This window comes from Lithobates pipiens, unplaced genomic scaffold (assembly GCF_037356315.1).
Source record: "Lithobates pipiens isolate NorthernLeopardFrog02 unplaced genomic scaffold, aLitPip1_a1.2 Scaffold_13, whole genome shotgun sequence".
Lineage (NCBI taxonomy): Eukaryota > Metazoa > Chordata > Amphibia > Anura > Ranidae > Lithobates > Lithobates pipiens.
This window is the reverse complement of record NW_027507718.1, coordinates 116,034,221-116,041,870: the sequence shown is the minus strand read 5'-3', so window position 1 is coordinate 116,041,870 and position 7,650 is coordinate 116,034,221.

The following is a 7,650-nucleotide window of genomic DNA, read 5'->3' as shown; positions in this document are numbered from 1 at the left end:
TGTGGATTCTGAAATGTTTGCTCTGTGGGACAGTACCACGACATATGTTTAAATGTCTTGCTTCACAAGAACCTCTAGGTACCAATAACTTGGAACATGCACTTAATGTCTTCTTTCAACCTCACCTACTATGTAACTATGTAACAGGGGGGATTATTTACTAAAGGCAAATCCACTTTGCACTACAAGTGCAAACTACAAGTGCAAAGTGCACTTGAAATTGCACTGAAAGTGCACTTGGAAGTAAAGTCGCTGTAGATTTGAGGGGGACATGGAAGGAAAATAAAAAACAGCATTTTAGCTTGTACATGATTGGATGATAAAATCAGCAGAGCTTCCCCTCATTTCAGATCTACCCCTCAAATTTACAGTGACTGCACTTCCAAGTGCACTTGCAGTGCAAAGTGGATTTGCCTTTTGTAAATAAACCCCTTTGTGTTAACATTTTCTGCTGTAGTTGTGGTGCCTGATGCTACCTCCTAACTTGTTCATCAGCTAATGGTAATACTACTAATATCCAGGGGTTTGACTTTAGAGCTGAACTCCCGCCAGAAGGATTTCAATATTATGCGGGTCCCTCAGTCCTCCATTTTCTGCTGTCTTCCTGTTTTTGAGACCACAGCCGCGGTTTTCCCCTATGGAGAAATGGCCTCAACTCACCCACATTTATTGACTGGAAGCTGAATAATTGTGGGAATTTACCCGTGATAAAAAGACACCCCAGAGCTCCACCTGCATATTGCAGATGTTATGTGAGGTTCCAGCCTATGTCCTTCCCCAGGCACCTGCAAACAGTGATTTTTCATTCAGAGATGATAATGTCATCAAGTACAAAACTGTAATTTAATCAAAAAATAACTTGATTTTTAAACTTCCTGTGCATCCAGTGGCAGTCACTGCAGGTAGCCCTTGCTATGCAAACAGCCAGGAATATCTGCGGCCGCCAACGACCTGTTATTGAAGTGAAGTGTCAGTAGATTCCTGGCACTACCATTCGCCTAATGGCACTCACGTCAGGGATAAGGGAAATGCAGAAGCAGGTGCAGTGTGGGATAGGGCACCCCATGGTAAACTGCACTGTGATCCCCATCTATGCCCAGGGCACAAATGCTGACCAATGAATTCCCTGCAAGTGAGAGAGAGAAAGGCAGAACTGCCTACACTGCTGGGGGAGTACTAGAGCCAGGCAGAGTAGGTGAGATGGGGGAGTCAGATGAGGGCTGTAGAGGGAGATGTGTGCAAAGATGGGGGGTGAGGGAGAGGTGTGCAGAGGTCGTGCCAAGGAGGGGTGAAAGTGAGATGTGAACACATTATGAAAGTGAGCTGAACCCTGCACATTGTGCATAGCACCCCCTAAACCCTGTACTCTGTATGTAACGCATTCAAAATAAATCAAATTGAAAAACGTAGATCCACTTTGCAGATATCTTTCGCATTATCCACTGTATTCAGATTAGCATAACACAGAGCATGCAAGGTAAAGCGTAATGCCGCGTACACACGACCAAACTTTCTGTTCCAACGGTCCTCCCAACGGACTTTCGGCGGAGTTCCGACGGACTTTCCGAATGAACGGACTTGGCCACACACATTCACACCAAAGTCCGACGGATTCGAACGCGATGACGTACAACCGGACTAGAATAAGGAAGTTCATAGCCAGTAGCCAATAGCTGCCCTAGCATCAGTTTTTGTCCGTCGGACCAGCATACAGACGAATGGATTTCTCCATAGGAACTGGTTCTGGCAGAAAATGTTTAACATGTTCTATTTCTAAAGTTTGTCAGATTTTTAGACAGCAAAGGTCTGATGGAGCTCACACACAATTGAATTGTCCGGTAGATTAGTTCCTTCGGACCTTTGCTGTCGAAAAGTCAGGTAGTGTGTACGTGGCAGAAAGAAATTGTGAGAGAGAGAGAGAGTGAGAGAGAGAGAGAGAGAGAGAGAGAGAGAGAGAGAGAGAGAGAGAGAGAGAGAGAGAGGTTTAGTTAAATGTAATCATCTGAGTGGTCCATTGCTGGCTGGAAGAAAAGGTTCTTGGTAAGTCACAGAAAACAGTCTTAACCTTAATCTCATGCACATTGAAATTTATTAGCTGGAAACTCCCAGTTTACCCATGAAAATGCAAAAGTGGTACATTTGGGGATATACAGTGCCTTGCGAAAGTATTCGGCCCCCTTGAACTTTTCAACCTTTCAGGCTTCAAACATAAAGATATAAAATTTTTATTTTTTTGTAAAGAATCACCAACAAGTGGGACACAATTGTGAAGTGGAACGAAATCTATTGGATTTTTAAAACTTTTTTAACTAATAAAAAAATGAAAAGTGGGGCGTGCAAAATTATTTGGCCCTCTTGCGTTAATACTTTGTAGAGCCACCTTTTGCTGCGATTACAGCTGCAAGTCGCTTGGGGTATGTCTCTATCAGTTTTGCACATCGAGAGACTGAAATTCTTGCCCATTCTTCCTTGCAAAACAGCTCGAGCTCAGTGAGGTTGGATGGAGAGCGTTTGTGAACAGCAGTTTTCAACTCTTTCCACAGATTCTCGATTGGATTCAGGTCTGGACTTTGACTTGGCCATTCTAACACCTGGATACGATTATTTGTGAACCATTCCTTTGTAGATTTTGTTGTATGTTTGGGATCATTGTCTTGTTCGAAGATAAATCTCCGTCCCAGTTTCAGGTCTTTTGCAGACTCCAACAGGTTTTCATCCAGAATGGTCCTGTATTTGGCTGCATCCATTTTCCCTCAATTTTAACCATCTTCCCTGTCCCTGCTGAAGAAAAGCAGGCCCAAACCATGATGCTGCCACCACCATGTTTGACAGTGGGGATGGTGTGTTGAGGTTGATGAGCTGTGTTGCTTTTACGCCAAACATATCGTTTTGCATTGTGGGCAAAAAGTTCGATTTTGGTTTCATCTGACCAGAGCACCTTCTTCCACATGTTTGGTGTGTCTCCCAGGTGGCTTGTGGCAAACTTTAGACAAGACTTTTTATGGATATCTTTGAGAAATGGCTTTCTTCTTGCCACTCTTCCATAAAGGCCAGATTTGTGCAGTGTATGACTGATTGTTGTCCTATGGACAGACTCTCCCACCTCAGCTGTAGTTCTCTGCAGTTCATCCAGAGTGATCATGGGCCTCTTGGCTGCATCTCTGATCAGTCTTCTCCTTGTCTGAGCTGAAAGTTTAGAGGGACAGCCAGGTCTTGGTACATTTGCAGTGGTCTGATACTCCTTCCATTTCACGCTTGCACAGTGCTCCTTGGGATGTTTAAAGCTTGGGAAATCTTTTTGTATCCAAATCCGGCTTTAAACTTCTCCACAACAGTATTACGGACCTGCCTGGTGTGTTCCTTGGTCTTCATGATGCTCTCTGCGCTTTCAACAGAACCCTGAGACTATCACAGAGTAGGTGCATTTATACAGAGACTTGATTACACACAGGTGGATTCTATTTATCTCCATCAGTCATTTAGGACAACATTGGATCATTCAGAGATCCTCGCTGAACTTCTGGAGTGAGTTTGCTGCACTGAAAGTAAAAGGGCCGAATAATTTTGCACGCACCACTTTTCAGTTTTTTATTTGCTAATAAAAGTTTAAAATATCCAATAGATTTCGTTCCACTTCACAATTGTGTCACACTTGTTGGTGATTCTTCACAAAAAATTAAAATTTTATATCTTTATGTTTGAAGCCTGAAATGTGGCAAAAGGTTGAAAAGTTCAAGGGAGCCGAATACTTTCGCAAGGCACTGTACATTGTATGTGCATGCGTGAGTAAACACTGATGCAGAAGTGATCAGTGTTCTTACTAGTACCGCCACATACAGCCATTCCCTTGACGTGGCACTTGCCACTCTCAGGGTTTGGAAAAGCTTTTACGTATGAGGAGTCCATGTACATGAGGTCTTACTTTTTTACTTTTGCTAGAAAAAAAATGACAGCAGGAATGTGATTGGGCCACTTCTCTCTAATGCTGACCATACGTGGTAGATTTTCATGCGAGAAAATTTGTAAACATTTGCACGAAAATTCTTTGTATATTGAGTGAATGGATGAATGTTGTTCGCAAATTTCACTTGCTTTTAACATTCAATTTTAAAATGAAACCTACAATTTCATAACGATCACCACATGCACTGTCCAAAAATTTTCCATCCTGCTCTTTCGAATTTTCTCACGACTGTGATCAAAAATTTATGTTGATTTGATACCACTAATGGTTAGAAAATCGAATGAACCTTCTTAAAGCGGCTGTATAGCCCTTTTTTCCATTTTTACCTACAGGTAAACCTATAGTAAAGCTTACCTGTAGGTAAAATGAATATCTCCTAAACCTGTACAGTTTGGGAGATATTCACCTTGCATGCAGCCGCTGACGTCAGTGTCGCATGTGTTCTGAATGTCTGGCGGATGATCCCGGAAAATTAGAGCTCCTTGCCGGAAATTAGACTCCCGCGCGCATGCGTGGGAGTGATGTCAGCACAGCTCTGGCCACTCACAGTGTTGGAGCCGCAAACCCGAAAGACACGCCGAAGGGAGAATGTCAGCTTCCGCGGCGGTGACCAGGATGCAATGGCAATGCTTCGATCTAAGGCATTTCATAATGAGCTAGTATGTGGTGCATACTAGCTCATTATGCCTTTGCCTTACAGTTTTTTTGTTTTTTTGGTTTGTTTTTTGTGGGTATACAACTGCTTTGAAATTAAATTTTGGTGAACCAAAATCTGCACATTTACAGCCCTCATAAGTTCTCTCTGTAACCCCCATTAACAAACATATCAGTTCTTGTCCATGGTGCTGATCCCTGCTTACAATCATACAGACTAGGTGAGTGATGACAAAGCTAATGTTATCTTATGGTCAGCATGGCTGTACTGCAGTATTCAACACATTTCTACACCATGTCAATATGTGAACATGTCTAAATGGAATTTACAGTTCTTTATTTGCATAAGAATGCAAGTTGACATATATTGTTGGAAATCAGCATTAACTATTATTTAAATATCACCTTTTTTACAAACATTCTTACTTAGCCCTGGTTCACACTGATGCAATGGGCACGTGTCCAGAGTCGCCGCCGCCCGCTCCCCGCCGCGCCGGCCCCGGCCGCCCGCCTCGCCCCACCCGGGGAGGGGGTGAGGCGGGGGAGAGGACGGCGGGGGGGGCGGGGGCGGTGCCTCGTGCTTCGCGCCCCAGCTTGACCGACCCAGCCCTTAGAGTCAATCCTTATTCCGAAGTTACGGATCTGACTTGCCGACTTCCCTTACCTACACTGTTCTAACATGCCACCTGAAAGTGCACTTGGAATTAAAGTCGCTGTAGATCCGAGGGGGACATGCACGGAAAATAAAAAACAGTATGCTTGCACATGATTGGATGATAAAATCAGCAGAGCTTCCCCTCATTTCAGATCTACCCCTTAGATTTAGAGCGACTGCACTTTCAAGTGCACTTTCAGTGCAAAGTGGATTTGCCTTTTGTAAATAACCCCCAATGTGTCATGTGATTTGACAGTTTTTGGGGTTTTCATTGCGACTTGCATAGACTTCTGTTAAATGAAGTCGCGTTCCGCAATGAAATCGGAGGTGCAAATGACTTGGAAATTGCACGCTTTCAAAGTCGCACTGAGGTGAACCAGGCCTAAAAGCGTATCTAAACACAAGAACAAACATTTATAGTATTATACTGTAGCTTAGATGTGGTTGCTGCATTCGTTTTTTTTTTCACACATTTTATCCTTTATTTTAACCTGGTAATCCTGCCATTAAAGTGGTACTAAAGGTCACATCAAAAACGACCTATATGATGCAGTCTGTCACTAGCATTAGTAAAGGAGTCCCCCCGAAACGTATATTTTTACTGTAGATCAAGCCCGTGATTTTTTTTCAACTTCCTTTACAGTGGAACTAAAGTAAACAAAAAAAAAAGTATCTCTGTTCAAATGGTCTGCTATGCGCGAGGTCCCTCACCAGCGCAGCCATCTTATCCCCAGCTTCTTCCAGGTGCCGGTTTGGGCCACCTTAATTGGACAGTGTGGAATGACATCAATTCCACACATATGCAGACGCTCAGTCATTCCGGCACTGTGCCGTAATGTAAACTGAGCTGTGCATGAGCAGCGTACATTGTGCAGAAGACTGCGTAAAGGCAAATACTGTAAGTATATTATAAAAAGCCTGCCTGTTTGCAACTTGTTTTTATACTTTAGTTTTGCTTTAAGAGACCAAGCTGTTCAGCAAAAGTAGCAGTTAGAGGGTTAAGACAAACCATTTAACACTGACAGAGGTCTTTTATCCAAAACGGATTTGCGCTAACTGCTTAAAAATTGGCAGGTGGAGTTCAGCTTTAATTTGTTAGTCAAGTTCATCTACATTTACTGGCCACTTTATTGGGTACACCTGTTGAATTGCTTGGTAAGAACAAATTGCTAATAAGCCAATCACATGGCAGCACCTAAATGCAGTGCATTTAGGCATCTAGACATGGTGAAAACTACTTTCTGAAGTTCAAACTGAGAATCAAAATGGGGAATAAGGGGATTTAAGTGACTTTGAACGTGGCACGGTTATTGGTGCCTGACGGGCTGGTCTGAGTATTTCACAAGCTGCTGATCTACTGGGCTTTTCATGCACAACCATCTCTAGAGTTTACAGCAAATGGTTCAAAAAAATGAAAATATCCAGTGAGTGGCAGTTGAGTGAGGCGAAAATGCCTTGTTAATATCAGAGGTCAGAGGAGAATGGGCAGACTGGTTTGAGATGTTTGAAAGGCAACAGTAACTCAAATGACCACTCGTTACAACCAAGGTATGCAGGATACCATCTCTGAATGCACAAACACATCAAACATTGAAGCAGATGGGCTACAGCAGCAGAACGCCACACCAGGGGTCACTCCTGTCAGCTAAGAACAGGAAACTGAGGCTACAATTTGCACAGGCTTACCAAAATATGACAATAGAAGATTGGAAAAGTATTGTCTGGTCTGATGAGTCTCGATTTCAGCTGCGACATTCAGATGGTAGGGTTAGAATTTGGTGTAAACAAAATGAAAGCATCAATTCATCCTGCCTTGTATCAACGGTTCAGGCTGGTGCTGTAATGGTGTGGGGGATGCTTTTTTGGCACACTTTGGGGCCCTTGGTACCAATTGAGCAGCGTTTAAACACCACGGCCTACCTGAGTATTGTTGGTGACCGTGTCCATCCCTTTATGACCACAGTGTACCCATCTTCTGATGGCTACTTCCAGCAGGATAATGCACAAAGCTCAAATCGGTTTCTTCAACATGACAATGAGATCACTGTACTCCAAATGCCTCCACAGTCACCAGATCTCAATCCAATAGAGCACCTTTGGGATGTGGTTTAATGGGAGATTCACATCATGGATGTGCAGCTGACTAATGATGCTATCTTGTCACTATGGAGCAAAATCTCTGAGGAATGTTTCCAACACTGTGTTGAATCTATTCCACTAAGAATTAAGGCAGTTCTGAAGATAAAAGTGGGTCCAACTCGATACTAGTAAGGTGTACCTAATAAAGTGAGCGGTGAGTGTAAGAGCCGGTTCACACATGGGCGACTCAGATCCGACTTCAGGTCGCCCCTAGTCGCCTCACGTCGGACAACATTTA